The sequence below is a fragment of the Hirundo rustica genome, chromosome 3 (assembly GCF_015227805.2).
Source record: "Hirundo rustica isolate bHirRus1 chromosome 3, bHirRus1.pri.v3, whole genome shotgun sequence".
NCBI classification, from domain to species: Eukaryota; Metazoa; Chordata; class Aves; order Passeriformes; family Hirundinidae; genus Hirundo; species Hirundo rustica.
Window position 1 is genome coordinate 54,649,327 of NC_053452.1, and position 26,222 is coordinate 54,675,548.

Genomic DNA, 26,222 nt, shown 5'->3' on the forward strand with positions numbered 1-26,222 from the left:
AATTATCAAGCATCACCCCTGTGAACAAAGGAGCAGGAGACGTACAAAAGCAACTCTTACCACCCAGCAGCCCTCATAACTGTGGCTATGCTCCCTGTGGCTACTGAGATTAGTAGAAAAATACATGTAGAAACTGTGCTGAGGAGCATACACAGTCAGAGCCTACAACTTTCAAGTACTGTCATTAGAAAAGGGGAGGAAAGAAAAGAAGTCTCCTGAAGGCCTTTCCTGGAAAGATGAAGGCTTTCCTGAAAGGTTTACTGACAGTTATTCACTGATGGGGAGACTCAGTAAATGACAAATCTATCTAGTATGGGTATCTGGATAGAGGGTGAGACTGTATTACAAAAAAACCCCAAAAACAAAACCAAAAACAAACAAACAAACAAAAAACCACACAAAACCCACCCCCAACCCCCCCCCCCCAAAAAACCCCAAAAAAGCCCAACCAACCAACCAAAAAACAACCACCAAAAAAAACAAACCCACAACTGTTTTTATATACTGAAGATTTAAATTAATATTTGCTCAGTTGGCATGCAAAGATGAAACAGCCATCACACTTAACTACACTAATTAAAAAAAACAAACACACAAGCTTGGCTTGCAAGACTGTTAGGAAGATACCCTATGTCATGCTGTACATCAATATAAAAGTCTTTGTAGCACATATAAAATATATGTACTCTAGGAAAAATACAATATAAATAAAGTTGAACAAAGTAACATAAGGAAGTAAAATTGTCCCTTTTCCTACATCATCAACTTGATTTCTGTCTCTGCACGTACTGCCCGTTTAATATACCAGTGGCTATTGGCAGGCAGGTGATGTCCAAGAGAGGAGAGAAGGCTGGCACTGCGCACCCTGGGTTCAGTTACACAAGTTACAAGTTAACACTTGAATGAGACTGGGCTGCTTTCTTTAAACTACCCCAAGGGGTTGGTAGTTTCTCCTTCCACTCTCATTTATGGCTCCTCTCAGCTTACCCTTCAACTCCACTGCATCATTGCTCCAAGCCACTGTCCCAAACTTCTGCCCTTAGGCCAACACAAATCTTGACCGGGTTCTTTTGTGTTGGAAGTTAGTTTACTAAAATGTATTAAAATGACACCATTTTGTTGACTTCTCTTTCTGTCTCTCTAACAAACCAAACATGCAGGTGAAAAGGATACTGGCACAAAGCAAGGGAGACAGAAGCAAACACAAAACTACAGGGAGAAGGAAATTTGGACAGTGGGAGGAGACCTCAGTTTCAGCAGCTGTCAGTAAGGTTTTCATTCAAACCACAGTCTCTTGTGAAACCATCTCCCAACCTTGACTTCTTCCAATTTAGAGATGGCAACAGAATACCCATATATAGACAGATTAAAGGCAAAGCAAGACTCTGGGCTAGACGAACAAAAATAGCTTATAACTTATTTTTCTAATGATAAGTTGCCAGTACAAAGAAGGCAGCCAAGGACATGCATGAAGAGCAACAGAGGCAGAGGAAGACATAAAGATGGGCAAAACATGAGGGCACAGCAAAAACCTGGGAGGCTGCTGCCTGACAAAGAATTTACAAAGATAAAAAGGACAAAGACAATGATCAGAATAAAGCAATTCAGCTGTTGTGGGGTTTGGAGGGCTCCTTCTTTTACTTCTGTGGGTTTTTTTTTTTTTTTTGTGGTTTTTTTTTTTTTTTTTTTTTTTTTTTTTTTTTTTTTTTTTTTGTTTTGTTTTCAGAAGCATGCTGCTGGCACACAAAAAAAATGTAGCATAATTTGAGTATAGATTAGTCCAAGTAGTGTTACATGAAATTCCCAACAAGATTAGCTTTGGAAGTTTTGCATTAGTTTCCTACAACTGCCTCATTCTTTTGTACAACTTTTAAAATCCCTGTTGAATTAAGGGATATTAAAGAACACACAAACTAATTTCCAGAGGATTTGAAATTTACTTAAAATTAATTTATTTAATTATCATTTTTTGTTTTGAACATTCTTTCTAAATCATACACTCTGTCATTTCACAATGGTAAAGCAGTTTCAAAAACTTACTTGATAAAATACAAGACAAAAATCACTCTTCTGAAAATTTGATTCATTTCAAATTCAGGAAATCTGGAATGTTTGAAAGCATGTGAAGACTATGGAAATCAGAACAGTTGTCAGACAAAAGGCAGAATGACAACAGAAACAGAAGCAATAGCTAGAATACTACCTCCTCACCATCTTAACAATCTAAAATATTATGCCCTAATTAGAAAGGCATTCTTATTGAATGGATTCAGATGAGGGGCATTTAAAGACACCATTTAACCTTGGTTAAATGCTTTACCAGTTTATTCTCCATTTTATACTATTAGATACATCTTATTTTTTCTATACTTGCTATATTTCTTGGGGCTAACTCCACTTAAAATTAGTTCTAATTGAAAATAATTTTTAAGTGGAACCACATATAAACTAGTAACAGTTCTAGCATATAACTAAGTATCCTACCTCTACCAGCACATAGAAACGATTACTTAAAACAAAGAAGATTAATATGATGAAATCACACAGATTACTGAACCAGCACGATCCTCAAACCTAACAAGCTAAGTGCTTTATGGGTTCTCTCCAACCTATTACGAAATAAAATTAGCTTAACATTACCCTGAACAGCAAAAGCTCAACAAATGGTCTTCAAAGTTTCATGCAGAAACTGGATGCAGTTTGCTCTTTAAAGAGGTTTAAACCCATGAGCAATTCCTAAGAATGAAAGACTGCAGGGAGCTCTCTCCTCTGGCTCAAACACGCAAGCATTCAATGGAACTCCTTGCAGCACTGACTCCATTAAATTGTAATGCATTACCATTGAAATAAGGTTTACACTGGTTGGATTGGGATGCAGGAGTTCAGATGAAGCAAAGATGTTGATTTTGACATCGTAGAAGATAACCACAAATTCTCTCCTACAAGTAAAGATCTTAAGGTTTTAATGCAGCAGACATACAACAATCAAAGTAACAGCTGTGCATGACCTCCCAATTTTTATTGCTACATGAATTAACTCTAATGATCTGCTGTCAAACTTCAAAACTGGAATAAATAAAATGCATAATGCAAAATGAACCTGTCTGTGAACAGACGTGGTTAATCAAGTTCCTGCAAGAGCAATTTTATTTTACTTTGTTCTAGATATAAGGAACATCTCTGTTTTACAAAACACTATTTTAAAAATTTTGATTCTGTCAACTGTTGGCCAGAAATTTCCAAGCAAGGTAGTAAGAAAATGGGGAATACCTACCAAACGTGTAGATACATTGAGTGCCCGACTCTTATGAAAAGTCAACACAAGTATAACATAGCTTCAAAACACAAACTTAGAAAAGGCATAGCTTCCAAACATGCAGCAAATCGAAGTCTTACTTTATTGCTACTTCCGTTCCCTGACTAATTACTTACTTGAAAAATTAAAAATATGCAAATATGTTTGTACCTACATTTTCCCATTTTGCATACAGTGCAAGGTGTGGTTTTCATAGAGTAAGACTACCAATTAATGAATTCCACTACATACATAAAACTGTAATTTTTTCTAAACAGCCCATACAGAACACTTTCTTTCCTGCTGTGCTTCATATTGCTTCCTTATTATTTCTTATTATTTCCTGTTATGTGATTTTATAACTAAACCATCAGGTTAATCCCAAGTACTAATGAACTGAAATGAAAACTGGGACAAAACAAGCGGAAATGCATTACGCCACAACTAAGTCCCTAAAGGAGCGTGAGCTTCGAAGTGATTTCGTACAGGAACCTCTGGAAACTGAAGCACACACAAATAAGCTGCTGCTAGTTATTGGACTCTGAGCTTTCAATGAGGCACTGTTTGTTTTCACCCTCCCCAATCTATAAGGGCTAAAGGCTAGATGTAAAGCCTAGCTCCTGCTAAAGGGCAAAGGCTTGTCAATGCAATCCCTACCTCTGGCCACACTCCACTGTCACCCTGCATAGCACAAATGAGCTGGCTAACACCGAGTTAAAACAGAACAATTGTTCTTCATCTGTTCCCTTTCCCAAAAAAACCCCCAAACCCAAAGCAAAACCACCAAGCCAAAAAACTGCCCAAACCATTCATTTTCTGTTTGATCAATTTCCTAAACAATTTAATCCACTGTGCAGTTAATGAGTGCCAGAGAACAGGCAGGAACACAGAAGGCAGGATGAAGTTCAACTGTGATTTCTACATCCATTCAGCTGCTATGCAAAAATCCTACCCATACTCACAATCTTAGGAATAGTGGATCCAGTATCTTATTTTCATTATTTAACCTGGCAGGTATCTAAACACCACAGAGCTGCTCATTTACCCTGGATTTTTTTTTACTCTTCTTTCCTCTGCAATTCTCTGTATCACAAGTCTTTTGTACAGAACACACAAATGAACTTTCATCTAAAATATTTACATCTTAACTTCTCAGCGAAAGCCACTATAATAAAATCCTTTGAATATTCATTGAGATCCACATAGAGCACTTCCTAGGGCTCCTTTACTTATAAAAATGGAGAACTGATAATCCTTCCCACCCTACATATCAAAAGTATGTATCACATTGTTATAAATAAAGCAACTGGAAACATAAAGCAAGGAGGAGGATAAAACGAAGAGAGCCTAACCTCCTCTTCCCCAAAAGAAGCAGAGCTGAGCAATTCAGCAACTTGATCATAAAAAGACTCAAGAGGCTTGTTTGTAGTATCTTCACAGCCACAGGTCTCCACAAGTGCTGGAGGAGTTTTACCTGAAATGGCATCCTTTGCTTTCTCCTGCTGCCTCCTCAGTCTCATGTGAATTCTCTCATCCCACACTAAGAGCTCATAGGAGAGGCAGACCGGCATACTGCACGCTACTTCAGATTGAAAAAACCCCAACAACTAATTTGCACTCATGGTTGCAAAGCAGTGCCAGATCTCCATATCTAAAAATGGGTCAATTTAAATATATCAACTTGCAAAGACCAGCTTGAGGCAAATCATTTATTTCACAGAAAAAATAAAGAACACAGTGCTTCATCTAACAGAGAGCATCACCACTACAAATATTTGGATTAGCAATATAATTGAAACAGCTAAGAATAGCCTTTCACTTTTTGCCTTAGAACTGAGATTTAGGTGCAAGTCACAGAAGTCCAGACATGAAAAGTTTAAGAAATACCCTACAATGAAAGATTGCTTCTGAATCACCAGAGTTTAGGAATGTTATAGCATTAAATTACCTTCAGGGATGTGTGCAGAAAAGACTGCACTGTTTGAATAATGCAACACTTTTGTCTGAGCATTTCTTTTTTTTGACATTTAAATGCTCTTTATAGACTTCTATGTTAAATGCTTATCAAACCTAGATAAGGATGTTCAAATTGAAAATCAGTAACTTTATAATATTATATTCTTCTCTGTACGTCCACAAACACATCACCGAGGGGCGTTTTCCTCCTGGGAAAGCCACTGACTGAAATTATTAATTTCTTATTCTCTTCCTGAATATTTCTATAATTTACCAGAAGTTATGTCTACCATATATCAATTCTGTGATTTAAATCACCTGTTTAAATAAGAGAAAAACATATTCCAGCATATTTTCTCTTAAGACAGCTACATCAAGAAATACATATCACAGAAAAATACAATGAAAGTTATCACAGAAATGTTATTCAAAAATTAAAAACTAAGGATGAAAACCATCCCTGTTAATGGTTTAAAGTTGAGGGTATGACAGAAGATTCTGTAGCAAGTGCAACAACAACAAAAATTCCTCATTTAAAATAATTATGTTCTTCACACAAATGTCTGTCACCTAAGAACTGCAGTTACTTTACACCTGTATGCTGTACAGTAACCAAATATTTTGACTGCTAATGCATAAACCAGATCTGTATGCAAAATGAATGAAGAAATGCCCAGTTTTTACAGTTTCTTAAAAATATTTCATTCAACATTTCCACACAATTTTAATTTTTTGTCATATGCAGATTTGCTTTTCTACTGTTTCATTGAGATTTTCAAGCCTTTTCCCAACTAATATGTAATTTTGTCCAGTAATTATCTGAATCCCTAATTTTAATGTAAACCAAACCAGGATTTCAGGTAGGGGAGATTAAAAAACACAGGGTGCTACTGCTATCCTTCTTTGAAAGTGTAATTTATTTCTTCAACTTAACATCTATTTTTGTCAGTCTGCCAAAACTCCTAAAAATTGTCACAAGAAGGTGAAGCAAAGAAAAGGTCTTTGTTACATCCACTGTGACTATTAATTTCAAATTCTTTTCTTCTTTTAACATTTCAATTATGCAACTTGTTAGCACCTGTACATGACATGATCCCCACTGAAAGAATACATTTTTTGCCAGTATTTATACAGACACCAGTAGGCAACTGGAATGATGTGAACTCTCTTCCTAAGGCAAACCAGACAAGAAAATCAGATTAAAGCTCCGTTACTTCACTGTTCCCACAATATACTCTCTGGAATTGCAATGTCAATATGTCCTGCTGTCCACCTTCCAGTTTCATATGCTGACATAAAAACAATTCCTGCAAATATGCTCAACCATGCAAATACCACACCAACTCTTGGTCTTCACTTTGGCACTTTTACATAAACAGGAAACCAGCGGGGAAACAAAGCTAAATAGAATACCTAAAACAATTACACAGAAGCTAAAATAAAACAAAGATTGCAACTGACTGTACAAAATGACATCACATTACAGCCTATATCTCTGTAGTGCACCATCTCTAAATGCCCATCAGCAATGTGCAACCTATTTCACTGAGTCCTTCAAGCATTGCTATCATGAGCTCCACCTTTTGCCCTGGTGTTTTCAGTCTTTAACCAGTTTTGCTGCTTTGGCCGATCCCTCAGACTCTCTCCTGGCTGAGAAACTGCCCAGGCCCTTTCGCCAAATCTAAATGCACATATTCCTCATGCTACAGCACCAGAGGGGAACTGCAGATTTTACAACACCTCACCATTGTCCCAATTTATCTGAGGATATTCGCAACTGAATCTAAAGAGAAGCTGCTACCCTGGGTTAATCAGTGGCTTCATACACAGGAACACAAACAGACCATCATCAAGAGGAAGATCCAGAGTCTGGTAACCTTCTACAGCCTTCTGCTAACCTGCCTTCTGATTACATCTCTTCTCCACGGCAAGGCTTGCCTTTCAGATTGGCAGAACATACTACAGCCAAAGAGATGAGCTACATGGAACTAAGAAGCATGCTGATTATGTTACTTCAAGTAGCTGCTCTAAATAAAAGGATAAATGCCCAATATGTTTCTCCTTCTTCCTTTCTGTATCCCTTACATGACAACAAAGTTCAGGAGTTTTCAGGTTTGTGCCCAATTTCTGAAAAGTTTTTCTATGGAAAGGGGCACCATAATGGGGATTTATAGCATTTTCTGTCTGCAAGTGCTCAGAAAGGAGCGACCTTAGGGCATCTTGCTCCTAGTTCTAAAAATTACACTAAAGCTCACAGTGGATAAATGACAAAGTGTACATTCAACACTGCAGCAGAGTAAGCAATTTCTGTTTACAAATAAAGGACAGACCAGGAGCACAAGCTTCTGTTTCTTCACAGGTATACAAAACCTCTTTTCCCAGACCACCTCCATTCTTTTCTCATATTGGGCATTTTGTCAGATACATTTCTATTCTGTCCATGAAGTCAAAGTTCATATGGGTACAGAAGTTTCTAATGAGATTTTGCTGAATGGATGAAAAAAGGACTGAAGACTACACATCTTATAAAAACCAGACATTACCCGAAACCCCACTCTAAACTACAGAGAAACTTCTATTTCAAATTTATGTTAATTAAAATGCTAAACATTACATTTTTGTCCTGAACTGCAATACAACATTATTATCCTCTATGTCCCAAATACATACTAACAACCTTGCTTAAAACATGCAGAAAATACTAGGGCTGGAGGGAAATAAACATGCAAGAGCTACGAGTGCAATTTTCTATTCAGAAAAGCCACAAACCTTAAAATAGCAAGCAGCATGGCAAATACCAAGTCGCCAGTACAGCTGTATTAATTCTCCCAAAAGATTTTAAATTCAACTACTCTTGAATTAAAATTCATAGCCACGAATGAATGCAAGCCTTATTACTGGTGTCTGAATCCTCACCAGCACTGAGAAATAGTAAGATAAGAGCTCTCTGCATTTTTTCAGTCTGTTAGAACAGTAGAGAGGCATTAAAATGTAACAGTCCACATCTGCCAACCCAGAGCAACTGCCAGGCTCGTGTTCCAGGCTCATGTACTATGATCATCTCACTGTGAGCATCCTCAGGACAGCACAAATCTCCCTCTTTGAACATGAACACATTCTGCTGCTTCTTAACAGCAGTGATAATTATTCGTAGCATCTTCAGCTGTATTTTGTTCTGTAACCTAAAAAAAAAAAAAAGAGTAAACACTTGCTCTAAAAGTCTGTTCTACCCTAGGGAGAGGTCACAGGAAAAAACCAGCATTTAGGAACATGATTAACACTGATCGTAATAGAACCTAGTGCCAATATGAATCCAGCCTCTGAGAGAGTTTCATTAATTCATACTTTCTTAACCCCTTCTCTCTTGTTTATGGAAATAAACTTACAACTCACAAAAATAATCAAAACATCCATAAGCACACTGCTCTTGACAAAAACCTCCCAAGGTATTTCTCATATGGTACTGAAGAACTGAATTAAGTATTAAATCTCTATGCCAAGAATATCAGCAAAAGTAAGCAAAGGGCAAACAATGACCTGGGTAGCACTACTGGCTAGAAGCAGTCTATTAGAGTCCAACTGGTATAAGGAAGTCTAGATGACAAATTAAGTACTAAAAATAATTTTTAAATATATGATGTAAACCCCCCCCCCCAGTTGTTAATATGCTATATTACAATCCTACAGTGCAATCATCTCTAATTTGTATAGGACGTTATAACATTCATACTAAAATTAGCTAGAACTATATATGCATTTCAAAACAACAAAGAATCATTCCTTATTTTTTGAACTACTCTGCAGTCAGATGCTTGTAGCTTAGCCAACCCTCTGCAGCTGCTTCGACACCATGCCAATGCCTTCACTTCCTCAGCCTTTCTATCCTCAGGAAACAATCTCTGGAGACCTAAAGAGTATTGCACAAACAATACTGTATCCTCCAACTGTTGCTAAATGCAAAATCCATCTTGGCTTCTTTTGTTTCTTTTGAAGGACACTAAACATGTGCATTGGACTTCATTTTTGGTTGATGAAATAGCATTTTATTTTCTTTCAAAAAGGAGATAGATTGACTTAAGAGAGGCCCATTACAATAGAGGTCAGAAGAAGTTCAGTGGATGGGCAGGAGACCAGGAATCAGGAAAGCTGGTTTCCTGGACCAGCCAGCATTCTGTTGTGTGACCTTGTGGAAAGGCAATTCACCACACTATGATCTCTCTTCTTTTTTGGAGCATCCACCTGTCCAGGACACATTGAAGACAAAATTACGTGCTAAATCCTGTATGACTACAAAATTTTCCCTGGTTATTTATTTTTATTGGGGAATTTTTTTTTGCTGCCAGTGAACCCTGATGATGGTCTTGGACACTACTGCACAAAAACACTCTAAGCAGCAAGCAAATCAGCTGGAATCTCTAGGTAATACTCATACACAAATAATTACTAACAGGAAACGTTGCTTGGCTTACACAATACAATAGGGGAAGAAAAAGAAGGAGGACTTAAAACAGTAACTCCATATGTTACTAAGCTGATCATTAGTTGTCTCATTAAAAAATACTATGGTTACAAAAAAATAAAGAAAAATTTATCAATCCAAAAGTGTTCCAGCCTCTCCTAAAGAGACAAGGTGTTTGTCCTTTATACATTTTAATATTGCTTTATAAAATTATACAATTCAGCTTCAACAAGAACTTTACTTCAAATATATTTAATGGGAATCTGATGCTGATGGACACATTAGGAAGTTTCTTTCCAAGTACAGTCAGCACATCTTTGTCATTATTTCAGACAATAACTCTAAGGAAATTACTCCAAGGTTCTGGGGGGTAAAAAGTTTCTTGACATACCTGAATTCTCCTTTTTTTCTGTGAAGTGAATGATATTGAGAAACAAGCATGTTCCGAGAAAGTAATTTCATTCAAAAAAAAAAGCCCCAGACTTTCTGAATTTCAGGATCTGAGCCCTGAAGCTATCAGATACCATCTATTTGCTACTGTGAGGAATAACAGTAGTTCATACAAACCAAAGTAATTTCCTCCATCATCAACATGCTGAGAGTAAGTTTTTGTTGAGAGTCCAAATGAAGCTCCTCTTCCTCTCAATCAGCTTAGTCATTCCCACTCCTGCCTTGTGCTGACACAAATGATCCAGGGAGTAAGTGCTAGAGTGAGAAATGAGGTAGTTGTTCATTTGTTTTTAAAATTACTTTAAAATGAAAATTCATTTTCGTTGTTTAGATTTGTCTGTGACTTATTGTTGATTGTTAATAAATAGATGATCACCAATTTTCAAAGATCTGAAATAATATCAATTTAAACTGTAAACACAGCTACAAGAGAGAAAAATTTTGAAATATTTTTAGGGAAAAATCAGATACCTCCATTTAATTTGAGGCATAGCATAGGATTGACTCCAGCATAGGAAGTACTATGTAGTAACACTGAACTTTAAAGGAAAGAAAGAGACATTCACAGATAATATGAATAGGTGCTATTAAACAATATTTACAGCCCATTATGACTGAGATGACTGACTGAAGAAATAAGCCAAAGCACATAAAAATCCCTAGCCCTTCAACATTTTGCTCTTGAGCTCCACAGAATTTTACAGACAACTTCTTTTGAAACAGAAATCCCAATTTCACTCAGCCTCTTCAAAACACTTATCTAAGTTAAAATAGGTCATCATCTGCACAGATATGAACTACATTTACAAAGCAAATTCTACCATTACCATCATAACAACAAAGGAAACTTGTCTTTGCTCCTTTCTTTTGTTGTTGATTTTGTTATATAGCAGTTCTCTGAATCCTAGGTAACAAAAAAAGTGTTGCTATTACATGAGACTTACTGCTACTTGTGTCTTGGGTTATGTAACGAAAAAATGTGTATTCTATTTCACCTGTTGAAAGCTGTTTCTTGGGAGATGTTTTTTCCTTATCTCTTGTAACTCCAGGGGGCTGGGGGGGCGGATGCCCTCTGATAATGGCTCAGCCATTAAAACCGGGTGGGGCACTGTTTCTTATCTCTTTCACCATCCCTCCATCCTCCAGGGGGACATCTTCTGATAATGGGCCATTAGGGCCCACCAATGACATGACACATTGCATCATCCCATTGTGAGACGCTCCACCCAGTGGGGGAGGAGCCAGCTGTTCCTAGCTAGATAAAAACTGGGACTAAAGGACACAAGGTATCCGGTTTTTCGGCTGGATTCCCAGAGGAAGACCAGACCCATCTCGTTACCACTGGGCTTTCTAGAGGACCATCTCTACTCCACAGAACCACATCTGTTACTCCAGCAGGACTTGTTTGGATTGCTTCCAATACCCTGACCACCAGGGTGCCAGGTCGTATCCCTGACTCTGTCAGGGTTTTTCCAGGATCTTTGTTTACTTCCTTGCTTGGCTTTTTGTACTACTACATTTGTATTTCCCTTTTTTAATATTCCTAGTAAAGAATTATTATTCCTATTCCCATATCTTTGCCTGAAAGCCCCTAATTGCAAAATTATAATAATTTGGAGGGGAGGGGGTTTACATTCTCCCTTCCAAGGGAAGCTCTAGCTTTCCCTAGCAGACAACTGTCTTTCAAAACCAAGACAACTTGATATAAGATTTGTTTAATTTGCAACTTCCTCTTGCATCAAGCAAAAATATTTGCTGTATGATTTTACTTAGTAGAACTGGAATCTTCTTGGGATAGAACAACAGTTAAATTGTTAGTGTTGATATATATTCTCCATACTACACCAGATCACTAGTGATAATACTTCAATAACTGTATGTTTTCTATGCTTAAGTAAATTATAAAATAATCCTATAACTCCAGGGGTAAAAAACCTCCTACATTGTCCAACTTCCCTTATTTTTCACTTTATTCCTTTAAATCCCGATTACAGACATCAGGCGTTTTGCACCTTCTACTTGCAAGAAAAGCACATCTCCCCATCAGTTTCTCTGGCATTTACTGTTAGAAATCTCTGCTTAAGAAATTGGGCAAATCTGTATTTGTTCCCAATGCCTGCATGAGTTGATTAAATCAACTCCAGCAAACACAGAATGAATCACATGAGCCTAATCCAAAAGCCAAATGCTCAGTGCCATCTCTAAGATGACACAAACACCTCTAAATTGGGAAAGGATTAACACTGGTGCGGGACTACAAATGGACTAAGCAGTGAAGCTTACTGACCGTCTGAGCTGGGAAGCACCAAAACACCTTCCTTCAAAACTAATAGCTTTCCCTAGTTCACAGCCCTTTCCCGTGAATCCCTGTGGTCAGTATTGAAGGGTTCTGAGTGTTGGTTGTCCTTCCAACCACCATGCACATTAGCCATGAGATATGCATATCAGCCATAAAACAGCACCTTGTGTTCACAGTGAAATTAAACTTTTAGAAAACAGCTGTCCAGGGAAACATCCTGATAAACAGTTCATATAAACAGAAATGCAACCAAATTTTTTATTCCTGCTTAGGTAACAAGACTATCTCAGCACCTGGCAATTCCCTAATACTGCAGATTCCAGACAGAGGAGACAAATCCCTCTGCTCAGGAGTGAAACAACTACAGAGACTACACCTGAGAGCCTCTTTATACAGAAGGATGTTGTAACTTGGTGGTTTCAATTATCTCAAACTAGCAGGAAAGAGCTATATTCCAGCGTTATAAACCTACAATAAAAGAGAAAAGAATCCTTTTGGGGGGAAAGACATTTTTAATGCAGCACTGACTGAATAGCTTCATTTTTGTTCCTTTCAGCACTGCTTCCTTTCCAACAAAAGCAAATTTTGAGTGACAGGAAAGTACATTTCCCTCTCTGCCCTGCAGCTCACTCTGTGACTGTGCAATCAATGGCAAAGTCTGAAATGGGAAAAAAAGAAATCCACCAAAACCTAACAGTGCAGTGAATGATGAATGCCATACAAAAATATATGTCCTTGTATGGCCTGGAGCTTCAGAAAAGAAAAGAAAGATCCCTGAAGAAATGCAAACATCCAAGAGACAGACAATCCTTAGTTAACAAGGTTTTCTCTTCTAAGTATTTGTACTAACTACCTGCACATCACTACTACTGTTTTGTTAAGGGACATGATATTGAGTAAATTGGGTCAACACCATGGCAATGACCAGCAAGTGCTATCTTGTTGACAAAGTACAAAAACACACGTCTTAAAAATCCTCATAGTCAGACTTTTATATGTTATACAGGTGACACTTAAGACTAGATTCGTTGTTACCTCAACCAGCAACACTTCTTCTGGCAGTTTTTTTTCACATGGTCTAACAAAGCAGAATGGAAAGACAGTATCAACTGTATTTTGGATTTAATCATGTCTGATTTGCACTCAGAGTTTCATCATCTTGATTAAAGGCAGGACTGCAAGCAAGTTGAAGCTGCTTTATACTTAATAGGTAAATCACCCAATCCACTTTAGGTTAATTTATGTGTAGTTCTAATCACCAAAGCAAAAATGTCTTAACAGAGGCATAAGGAAGAAAATATGAAAATTCCCTGTGTGTACAAGCTTTAACTTAAACTTGGTCAGTATCCAGATTTTGGATCCTGGAGTCCCAAAGTGTAATAATGGAGTTTTGGTTTCCACACCCATGTTAAAGCTGGATACACAGACACAGCATAGGGTTAAAGAATTACCCAGCTAGAAGGACAGCAGAGGAACCAGTATGGATGGGAACTGTAGTCACTGTAGCAAAGTTCATGAAAGAATTGAACCTGAACTGGTTCTTTCAGGAGAGAAGAGCAGTAACAGGCATTTGCGTTTGAATATACAAAGCCTGAAGATGTGAAAAGTTAGAATTAATGGTAATGATAATTCAGAAAACTGAAAAAAGCAGCATATTAAACCAGAAATTAAGTAGGAAGTTTTTGTAACAAGTCCAAGAAAACAGTTATACATTACCATATGAATAGCAAGTAACAATGCATTTGGGAAACCAATTCTGACAAATAAAGAACTCTGAATTTGCCTTAAGGACCATAAAAAGTGCTTTAGACTGCATCTTGAAAGGCCAAACTGAAGAAATACAAAGTAAACAATGACAAACTACAATGAAAATCTCATCTGCCACTATTATCCTTTCCATATTTACCATTAACTGAGGTGAACTAATGATACTTACAAAGAAATTCCTGCCTCTTGTCCTATTCGAGATGCACATTGCCTAACTTGAGGTCCCACACTCTTTGCAAAAAATGTCCCAAACCCTTACTCTACTCCAGATTGCCAAAAACCTCTACCTCATCTAAATCATAGCAGGAGCTCACAGAAGCAGAATAACCTATTAATACAAAAGACAAAGAATAGAGAGGAATTTCTGACAATCCCAATCCATTGCATCTGCCAATACAATCACATTTTTTACCATAGTTGCTTTGGCAATTTAGATCTTTCACACGTAAGTCAAAAAGCCGACATGAAGTGCTTGACCCTCTATTCAACAGACTGCTCCAATGACTTTTCTTCTCAAATTAGTACACTTTAAAAAAGTAGATTACTGATCCTAGATTACTATTACACTAAACAAGCCTAATTTATTAACAGAGCTGTTATGAAGCAACTTTGTTTTAAGCAACCGTATAAATTATCTTCACTGAAAACAGCTGTTTAAATCTAATAAATCTAATTTTATACAGAAAAAAATATAAATTAAGTCATACCAAGATAAACCAAGGCACACAATAAACTGATCTACAGATTACAGAAAGTGATGAATCCTGTAAATTGCCCCCAAATGAACAATAATGTGAATAAAAGCGAATAGAAGTCTGTATCTTTGATATAAAGCAAATAAAGTGACTTAGAGAAAGTCTAGACTTGATTACAGTTATTCAAATTTACACTATTTTGCTAAGACATAGAAATATACTCTCGATGAACTCCTGAAAACCTGGAAAAAGCTCACTTACACTAAATGATAATCTTCTTAGTAATGATGAACTTGTATAAAAATAGTAAAACTGTCTGCAAGAAACTTTTAATAATAATGTTAAAGCTGCACATTTAAAGACTTTTAGCCAAAGGAAGTACCCTCATCTAAATTGTTTGAATTTATGAGAAATGAATACTAATCCCTGGATTATGAGAGGCATACTATTAAAAAAAAAAAAAAAAAAAAAAAAAAAAAAAAAAGAAAAAAAAAAAACCAGGAGTTGAGGCAGAAAATTATGTTAATATTTTGTACTGAAAGCTTCACAAGAAAGGATTTGTGCAGCTCGTAAGAAACTCATTCAGAGTATTTATAAGTTACAATAAGCATACTGATATTATTCAAAATATGAAAACTAAAAAAAAATCCAACTTAAGTAAAAAGAATTTTAAGTCTCTGAAATGTTCAAGTGGGAAAAGATATGTTTAAAAGGTGAGGTCTAAAATCTGCAAGTCCTAAAAAAATCCCCACGAGGCAGAGCTCAAGGAAATTTGATCCCCTGCAGAGCAGTTTCGGTAGGACAGAGCAGCACTACGCTTTTGAAATGCGCAAAATCAGAACTTCAGCGTAGGGTGTATTTGGAAAACGAATGCATTTCACGCTCCGTAGCATGAAGCAGCGGCGAGACGCCGGCCAAAGGCAGGACTCCGTGTGACAGCAGGATCACCGAGTCCCGCTCTGCCACACGCCGGCACGGCCCCGTCACTGCCCAGGCCGTGCCGGCCCCGAGGCGGCCCGGCTCCCTCTCCAGCAAGGGCCGGGGGCTGGGGAAGGGCGCTGGCAGCCGCGGCAGCACCGCAGGAGATCGCTGCCCCGGCCGTGCAGCGTCGGGACTGCAGCCCGGCACGGAAAAGCGCCGCAGCCACGGCGGCCAAAGGCAGGGCATCGGCAACACCATCGCGCCCCTCTGCCGACGCTAACCCAGCATCGGACCGCCTCCGCTGAAGGAACCGCCGCCTCGCTCTTAGGAACAAGGACTTGTGCTTCCCCAAACGTTACTAGATTTACTGTTCTGCCGGTACTTTTTTTCATATTCAGTCTTTGCCAAGGCTTTGCAAGGGTTTTTACAACCACTCATTTTGATATTCTCTGGCTGAGCGTGAAATTCATCCCCAGTAGATAGCCGACACAAACAGCATTTAAGGTCTTTTTTTCTAGTACTACATTTGCCGTCTCACTCCTACTTGAAAAAATGCTGCTGTAATCGCAGCCACTATTGTAAAGCAGTAGGCCGTTAAGTCATCATTTTGCCTCAATATTTCATTTTGCTTCCTCAAAAGCACTTCAAAATGTTATTTTTACTCATGGTATTGCTAAATACAACTACTAAAAGCTTAGAAAAAATGTTCATTATAAATAACGCTAATTTCACTCTCAGCACAACATTACATCATGCTGCTACCAAAGCAATCAGAAAAGCTGGCACTCGCAGACTAGATACAGCAACAGGAGACATCAAATACTCCACAACATATCATGCTAAATATCATCCAAACTTGAAGAGTTTTTTAGCTACAGAAAATTTAAGACTGGTCTTCTCTTAAAGCTTCCAAAGGTGATGGGCAAGGTTACAGGACTTCCAACAGAGATTAGATACTTGAATTGTGTATATGAAATTATAAGCATCTTGATTGCTCACCATAATAGGCAGCTTCCTTGGCAGGGATTTAAAGATGTTTTGCACTAAAATCCATCCCCTCATGCAGAGTCACAGAGTTTATTACAATCTCTAAACTCTTCCAACATGTGTAAATCTCACAAGCCCACAGGAATTTGCTAGACATCTTTGTCTTTGCATGCCCTGAACAAAAATAAGAATGTAACATCACATACAAATCTGTACAGCTACACAGGCAGACATCCTTGTACATATGACTGCACAAACACATACCTGCATGTATATTCTGACCCTCATGGTCCAAAGGAGCTTTGAAGTGCTTCCAGTGTAACTGTATCTAGCTATGGAGCAAGCCCAAATTTAATTTGCAGTTTTATCTCTGAAGAACAAAGACAGGTGACACAGGCATTAGCTAGTACAGGGAATTTGAGGAATCTGAGGAAGGAAAATGAAAAAAGGTTCAAAGCAAAGGCTTAGCACTAGCAGTGCCAGAGTCATACTTTTTTTAAACCAACTGTAAAAAGCTGACCTGAACCTCTTCAAAAGGGGGAATTTGACAATACACTGAAAAAGATAATATATTAAAAGTCAATATAAAAAACTTTGCCACTTCTAACATTTGCTAGCTGTAAGTCTGAACATCAGTGGGAGTCCATTCTGACAAGAGAGCTTTACAGCCGTATCTTCACACTATGGTACTACTAATCATAATCTATATGGTACTCTAAGAAATAAAATAAAATATATTAAAAAAAAAAAAAAAAAAAAAGTGGCCTGAGCAAAGCTGGAAATTCTCTTCTCTCCCAGGCTATCTTATAAAGCCAGCTCAGAAAAAAATATTTCTGACATTGGTTCTGACATCAGAACTAACTATTCCAATTCAGCAATTGGTTTAAAACCAGCAAGGCTGTTGCAGAGAAGCACTAAAATATGTAAGAGGAGGTAAGACTAACAAGGTAAAACGCCACAAGTTCTAAGTCATATTATTCTGTGGCTTTAAAAATCCATCAAAAGTAGGTCCATCTTCAAAAAAGAATAAAATGAAATTTAGAACTGAATTACTAAAAAACCCAAATATATAAAAATAAATTCTAATTAGCACACTTAAACCCATTTTAACTTTTCAACAGGAATGATGCATTCCAGAACAAACCTCTCAATTTCTTTGACCATTTTTCAAAACAACACCAGGTTGAGAAGTAATTTTTTTTTTCTTGGCTAAAAAATGTGCTATGAATCATCAAGAAAACCATTACACAGCACTTCCAGAGGTCTGCTAATTCCTTTCAGACAAAGAACAGCAGTTTTCATCTTTTCTGGAGCCACTTTCAGTAGGGTCAAGGCACTTCAAAACATCATTACAGTTAAACCTATCCTCTGTACACACTTATACAGTATTAGCATATGACTGTAAATTTTCACAACTCCTCTGTAAAGCAATTTTCAAGAAAAGGCTTTGCTAAATTTGTGCCTATCTTTTACTACAGGTATCAGCACAATACAGGAAGAACAAAACTGCCAGGCTGCACTCTAAATTATGAAAAACAAAAAGGAAAAAATGGCACAGAATATCACACAGAAGATGAAACTGGATGCAGACAGATGAAATGGTTGACAAAACAGGCAAAATTTAAAACAATAATGCAACACTAGGCATTATTGAAAAACCAAACTGAAGCCACACTTTAATCTCTATAGAAAAAAGAAATTCTTCATTGTGAGTTTTACCCTCAAAATGCTTGAAACTAAATTTTTTACTGTTAAATCCAATCTCTTTTCTGAAAGCTTCTTATTTTTGTATGACTTGTATCAACAGCCTTAGATCAAGGATGAGAGAACATTTCAAAAACCTTGTTACATGCTGGTTCTACTCAAAAGTGAGAACAGTAAGGGAAGAAGCTAAGATGTTCCTGAATGGCCTCTGCTCTCTGGCCGGACTTTTTTAGAGAAAATTTCTTTTTGAGATTTTTTTTTTTTTTTTTTTTTTTTTAATGCCAATAGTGCCTGTTGCCATCAGATACTTCCCTGCAAGATTTATATTAGCCTATCGATTATGTAGCAAGTGATCCTTTATCTGACAACGCACACTTCTTACTCTATGGTTGATGCTACATCCCTGGAAGCGTTCCTGGCCAGGCTGCATGAAGCTTTGAGCAACCTGCCCTAGTGGAAAGGGGCTGGGAATAGATGATCTTTAAGCTCTCTTCCAGTCCAAACAATTCAATGATTTTGTGAACTTTTTGGGTATTAAAAGCCACATACCTTGCTTTTAACAAAAATAAAGATATATTCCTGTTACTTTTCCTTTAGAAAGAATATATTCTCTGCTTCTACCTGCATCAATACTGATCAGAGATTATTAAACTCTTGGGGGAGTGGAGAAGAAACTGAGCAAAAACGAAAGTAATATTGATTCTTCATAATAATCTCTCTGAAAATCGAATTTTCCAAGAATACTTCTCAGACATTTACAATATGCAACCAAATATTCTGCATCTTGACATACCTAGTCCAGGAAAAATATCTCTGAAATACATTTCCTTTTCCTATGTGCAATCATAAGATGTTAACGAGTTTAAGAGTTGGAACTTGGAAAAAAATATATTAGGAAAACCATAGAATGTGATTAAAAATAAGGACAGGAAAGAGATGTTAACAAGTTTAAGAGTTGGAACTTGGAAAAAAAATATATTAGGAAAACCACAGAATGTGATTAAAAATAAGGACAGGAAAGAGACATGACAAAACTGAGGAGAGGTAGAAAATATTAAAATAGAAAAAATATTAACAAACAGGCTAATAAAGACATTGCATACATTTTTGTTATGTAGAGCCTTCACAGACAGCACAGCATGTTACAGCAGGAGGCCCTGTACGAGAGCTCCAGTTTAAATCCTCCCAACTCAAAAATCTCCTGCTGGGAGATTTTTATCTGAAGAACTTAATTAACAGCAAGTTTAATATAGGGTCTCTAAAGTATACTGTTGGTTTTCATACAGAATAGCAAAATCAAAACAAGACAGACATAAGCAGCAAAGGGAATGAATTCTGTTTGTCTCACAAAATGCATGTGTTATCTCCCTCTTTCTTCCCACAGGGTGGAAGGGAGAGGTATGAGAAAACATACAGCCCTGCTGTACAGAACAACCATCACACAGAGCTGACCCACCCTGCTGCAGGATGGTATCAGATACATTAGGTTCTTTCCTAAACACTCAAGTTTCTTTTTGGATGCCGAAGGGGTTATTTCTGGAATTATGAAAATTTTACAAATCTCTTCCCATGACCTTTCTGACATTCAAACTTTGATGAATAGCTCCCACACTAGATTGCTCATTCTGAGAAGAAAATTTCATGTTCCTTTTCCTTAGTAGCAGATAAATTATGGATTGTCCACAGGAATGATTAAACACAGTTTACAAATACACTGGCATATCAGTCAATTGTTCTTAACCCCAAAACGCCTGACCTTTTTTCTGGCATGACATTTTTCTTTTCAACTTTACAATGGCCCTCGTCAAAACCAACTTTTAAAACCTGTTCCGTCCCATATCTCACTCGTGTCATAGGCTCCGCAGGCTATTCCTAGTTATACAGCTAGGACAGACACCAGGCCTAGAGACAAATCAAGCTGCAAAATCAAGCACTCCAAAGTCAGCAAATGTCAAAGTCATTGCCAGAAGCAATGGGCAAGGTGCCTGGGAGACTTGATTTGCCCTTGCCCTGTGTGCATGCATTATGGAGAGTTTTTATTTATAGAATTACATCCTACCACCACCCACAAGGCTGCTCCCTGATTCAGTTAAAAAGAACAATCAACAGCCATTTACTGAGCACCTACTCAATACTCTGTTTTCTTCTCAGCATTTAAAATACTGTTTGAGACCTTCTCTTTCTCTACAACTCAAGTTTTTGTAAAAAAGGTGGACTCTTTAGTTTCCTGATGTGGCTCATAATTGCATCAACTAAGCATCTTACAAAACACTGTCCTGAAAATATGTCTCTAAAACCTATAAAGCATTATCTCAAAATTTGAGATGGAAGAATTCAGGCACAGAAAGGCAAAAAACATTCAAGGTTTAGGTGTTGTTGGAGTCCAGGGCATTCCTTTGGTTGCCCTAGAAGGTCAGAGACCTGGACAGGGGGGTCTGGAACCCTGGCACAGAGCCCAGGAAGACACTGGCTTTGATCCCAGACCGTGGGAAAGGCTTCCAACACTGAGAGGTGAATTACAGGCCACAAGAGTGTGAAAGATAGCAGTTTAGCTTATCACAGAGTGAAAAACAGTGGGTTTTTTGTATAGCAGATGGTAGCAAGATGGAGGATTTGGGGCGTTGTCTCCTGCCTCTTCTTTATTCTTCCCTCACTCCATTTTCTGCAGTGACGGTGGCACAAAGTAGTTTAAGGAGATTGGGTCAAAGTAGAGATGACCTGTTTAGTATAAGTGATAGGTATTGGCAAATAATGATAAAGAATATGTAACAATTAGTATAAGAGGCAGCGACAGCCCAGCGCAGGAGGAGTCGTCAGATGCCTGAGCAGCTGCACAGATCTTAGCTGGGCACTGAGAAAATTGTAAGATAAGAAACAATAAACAGAGCACGCAACCTTGAAAATCAGAACCTGAAGACTCCGTCTCGTTCTTGCGTCCGGCTCAGGGCTTTGCAGAAGGCAAAAAGACTCTAAAACTACCTGAATCTCGGAACAAAAAACCTGAGAAGGTGTCAAATTGAAACACTCAGCAGCAGATCTTCCAGACTAGGTGTACTCGCAGAGTATTTTTATAACATATAAAAGGAGAATTTTGTATTTACTTAACACAAACATACCCTTAATTCAACAGCACATGAGAGCTTAGAGCTCTTTTCTTAGTTAAATTCTAGATTCTTAAGTCAAACCAAAAAAATCCCACAAGCAGTGACTACACAGAAATTCTGATTTTGAGAATCACCAAAAGAAACCTGAGAAAGGTAGGCATATTGCACAGATCTCAACACAACACTGAGCTCTACTCTATAACTAACTTCCAAAATAAAGTCAACAATATGGCTAGTAGTCCCCAAGCTTCTCAAATACATGTACTTGGCCAAAAAAATGTAGGTCACCATTACTAAAAATAAGAGGATTACCTATCAAAGGCTGAAACTTTGTTACACAGTAGGGAAGGACATACAACATGACCAAAAGGATACCACATAAGACAGAAAACTACGCCAATGTCTACCAAAACATACATACACTGAAAGCAATTTTGCACTTTAATGCAGTAGCATGCTAGACAGCAACCTAATGAAGGGAATAGAAAATGACACCATATTTGAAGGTCTATTAATACTATGTGGGTCAGATTCCAATAACCCAAAAACCTGCCTGAAAAGAAGCCTCTCATAGGAGTCTACAAAGCCATTAGGGATTTTGTCCACTGCCAAAACGCTTTTTCAGTCCCCATACAGTGTGGGAACTGATGAACTATTATACAGATAGAGCCATTAAATATGTTATCAACCTGAGAAGTCAGAATTAATTTTAAATCACCACCTTAATGCAGAAGTACATATTTTTCCCTACAAACAAGGAAGTGAAACAATCATGAGAGCAAAACTAACACAAAAGTAGTGTCTTCTCAATCCCCTGACATCTTTAAATGAAGGATGGATATCCTTCTGGCAAATGCATTTTAGCTAAGCACAAACTGGAACCGCATTTTGGTTAGTTAAGTCAGAAGGCTCATTATCAGGAGACCTGAATGAAAGATAAAGACTTGTTGCATGCAAAGTATGCTAGACCTGGCAATTTAGTGGTCCCTTCTAGCCATAAACTCCATGAAGACTCTCCCAAAGAAAACCATGTAATAAATACATCATTACAACCAATTTAATCAAGCCCACACTCACTAAGCTAAAAGTCCATCACTATCCTCTTTGCCAAAGGTAAAGATCTCCTTCAGAGGTGTTATCCACAAGGTAGAATAGCAAAATGAATCTGGTACACATCCTCCTTCCTTATATTCAAATTCAATTTGCTATGTACTTGATCATATTTACTCCTCCATCTTCATCTCCCCCCCACACACTGATGTTCTTTTTTAAAGAAGGTTAAATAAATTAGGAGAGCAGGAGAGCAGCTTTGGGTTGTTGTTGTCTTGTTTAGTTTTTTCTTTTTAATTACATTTCCAATTAAAATAATTTCTGTCAGCAGGCAGCTTAATATAATATTCAAACCATGGCTATTTACCAAAACAGTAACTGTCTCTCACAGCTCCTAAAGCAAAGTCAAATTACCCTTAAAGGACAGCACTGTGCAACACTTTGACAGCAAGCAAAAATCCCTTTGCTTGTATATACAGATCTACATACAATTTTTGAAATATGTTTATTATTGCTGTGACACATAGTTATCATATCAATAGCTCTTGCAAGAGAAACTTACAGTTCTAAACAATAAAATAATCACTTTAAAAAAGAGTTGTCCTGCTGATCACTTTAAATAGCCATCATCAGGCTAAAAAGCATTAAAACTACCAGTGGCCAGGTTTCCAAAATGTATTTAAGGTGTCTCTCTTAATTTCTACTGATTCCATCAGGAAGCCAGGTATCTGAACATCTTTGTGCACCCAAGTCCACTTGTACAATAATCCCATATAAATCAGCTTTATTATGAGAAAGATGTAACAGTTTATTTTTTGCTGTTACATAAAAGCAAAATAAATAGTAGCATGATTTAAATTTATTAAGCATTTATTTCAACTAAAAAAACCTCATTAATACATCACAACCAGGAGCTTACATATCTGAAGTTACCAGAAAGACAGTCAACAATGCTAAAAATATATCCAAGCATCCTGTTTAGGCCAAGTGTATGACATGTCTTTGCTGAAAACAAACTTGCTAATTTCTCTGTGTTCTACAGAGCTCTATACCATTAAATCTAAGCAGCAGTGAAAAACAAGCAGAAAAATCTGTATGGCTTAGCTAACATTTAAATCAAATTTTAAATACATGTTATGCACCCAAGTTCAGAGACTTCATAAACTAAAAATGTTGGAAGCTGAGAGGCATCAATCAGACACACATGAAAGCACACAAAGCAGCCAAAGTATTGCCTGTCTCTGAACTCCTATACCAGGAAAAGACAGGTAACACTATAAATTCCAAAGAAATGTTCTGTAACAATCAGCTGCAATAGTTACCCTCTCTAGTTCTAGATCCAGCCTCTGCAACTGCCACAGGATCCCTTGGCCAAGCAGGGCAAACAATTACAGAACTCTCACTCATTTTCTAGTAATTTACAGTATATACAAAAGAACATCCAAAAGTAAACAGAGATATTTTCAAGAAAGAGGCAGATATAAACTATTACATGACTTATTGCTGAGATTTTAACCAACAGCCTTAAAGTATCTCAGAAAAAAAAAAAAAAAGAGAAAAAAAAAAAAGAAAAGAAAAGGAAAAAAGACATGATTTTGGGAAAAGACATGATGAAAACCCCAAACTGTTGCATTTGGCATGTTGTTTTCATAAGAGAAAACTAGAGTATATCCAAGACAATATCACTCTTTCACTTGTACTACATTTCGCTGTGCATGGTCTGTCTGCACTTCTAAGGATTTTGTGCACATTCTCCTTCCACTCAGGCTGTGATCACAGGCCCAAATTGAGGGAGCATGCCATCTCAGCTCCAAGTTTTCAAAAAAATTTTAAAGTTTCAATTGTTTATCTACTTCTGAATAAAAGAATTCAAGAGAGAGAAAATAAGGGAAACATAAAAAACCACATTAATTACATTTTACATTAAATATCATTTGAGTATTTTCACCTCACTTTAAAACATCATGTACAGTGTGTACATATATACAAAAAGCACTCAAAATTCTCTGCTGGCCATTCCACTACACAAGGAAGGTGAAGAAGAACTGAAATGACGTTCAACCACTTTACTGTCATCTTAGACCTTTTAAGGACCAGAGTGCAAGCAATTATGCTGTCCATCTACTCTCTCTTTTCCAGCTTTTTAAACATAACTTCCAAAAGACTGGAACCAACCTTCCACACAATTTTGAGAAAGTACAAAGAACTAAAGAATATCTAACAACATGCTTGTTCTAATTAAAATCAAAATGTAGAGGTGGCAAAGAAATTAGTATTCCACTACTTTTATATTGGAGATACTGTGAGAGGAGGGTAAGAGGATTCTTGGGGGCAGGTATTATATCTGAGGGTTTTCCATGGCATTTTCATGGAGAGGAGATGCAGCCATTTTTAAAGGATTTTACAGAAGATTTTAAAAAGCAGCTTCACTACTTTTTCCTTATAAAGATACACTTTTAAACAAAAATGTCTTTTCCAAGTGTACTTGTTAGGAACAGCAAAAACACGGGTTGACAAGTTGAAAAAGAAGAGTTTATTAAATATATAAGGGAAAAATAATTGTGGTTGTTGTGAAACAGGGTAAATAAGATTGTATTTTCTGCTGCATTTCTGTTAAGTATGATGTTACGCAATTCCTTGCCTGAAAGGAAGGAGGAAACCAATTTTGATAACAAGGCTAAATTTATGAAGTAAGAAACTGTGCCAAAACAGACCACTCTTTACTTACTCTGCAGAATGACTGGCACACCCAAAATAATAATTTGGAGTAATTCTTACTTTGAGGGGAGTTGTTCACATTTCTGCTGACTGTAACAAAGAAAAACATTTGCTTTCCCCCAAAAGCAATTATGCAAGAGCAGATTTTTAGTAATTACAGTATTCCGAAGAATCACTGGATTTGGACTCCTGCTCTCTGAAAAGCAGCACTAAAACATGCTCAGTTTATGAAAATTACAACTGGTCCACAAAATTGCTTTAACCACTTTTTCATCTTTAAGTAGACTAATTTTAACATCCTTCAGTCTCCTGTCTGTGTATTACTGATTAATTCAGGACAGGACTCCACAACCAGATGTCAGGTCTACAGAGAGCCATGAAATAAAATGGCCTCAAATTAGTTTTCCTTCATGTTCAAAGGTAGGCTTTACACCCTTTTAGCCAAATCCTGAAAACCACAGCATCCTCTCTAAACATTTCTACAAATATAAAGCATGTCATCTATAACGGTATTTCCTGTATACCTTTCCTTGAGTTTACAGCAGACATTTTACAAATCTTTCTTCCTCTGTAAATGTCTAAATCCCAGCAAACGTCTGGCAGGACACCAAAAGTAAACCACTGTGGGCTGCACATCCAAAGTACTCGAGTAATAGAGTATTTCCCACCACCTACACACAAGACCAAAACTTCCTGCTGTTACTGCCATCACAGATGAGAAAGGGCAAGTTAGGGAAATCCATTTGGGTCATCGCATGTCCATTGGCCACCCCTCAATGATAACAAGCCATAAAATCTATAGGAAGTACATTTACTG

General features: G+C 37.3%; 1 protein-coding gene across 9 annotated transcripts in view; it reads right to left on the reverse strand.

Moving 5' to 3' along the window:
- The window catches only part of ZDHHC14 (zinc finger DHHC-type palmitoyltransferase 14), a 95,556-nt gene that overhangs the window by 44,736 nt on the left and 24,598 nt on the right, over window positions 1–26,222 (reverse strand). Inside the window, exon 1 of one of the 9 annotated variants that reach the window (XM_058419888.1) lies at window positions 17,094–17,146. The exons of the other annotated variants lie outside the window; for them this stretch is intronic. The gene's annotated coding sequence lies outside the window, so the exon portion shown is untranslated. Of the gene's footprint in view, window positions 1–17,093; window positions 17,147–26,222 lie in introns of those variants that run through there. 9 annotated transcript variants of the gene reach the window in all.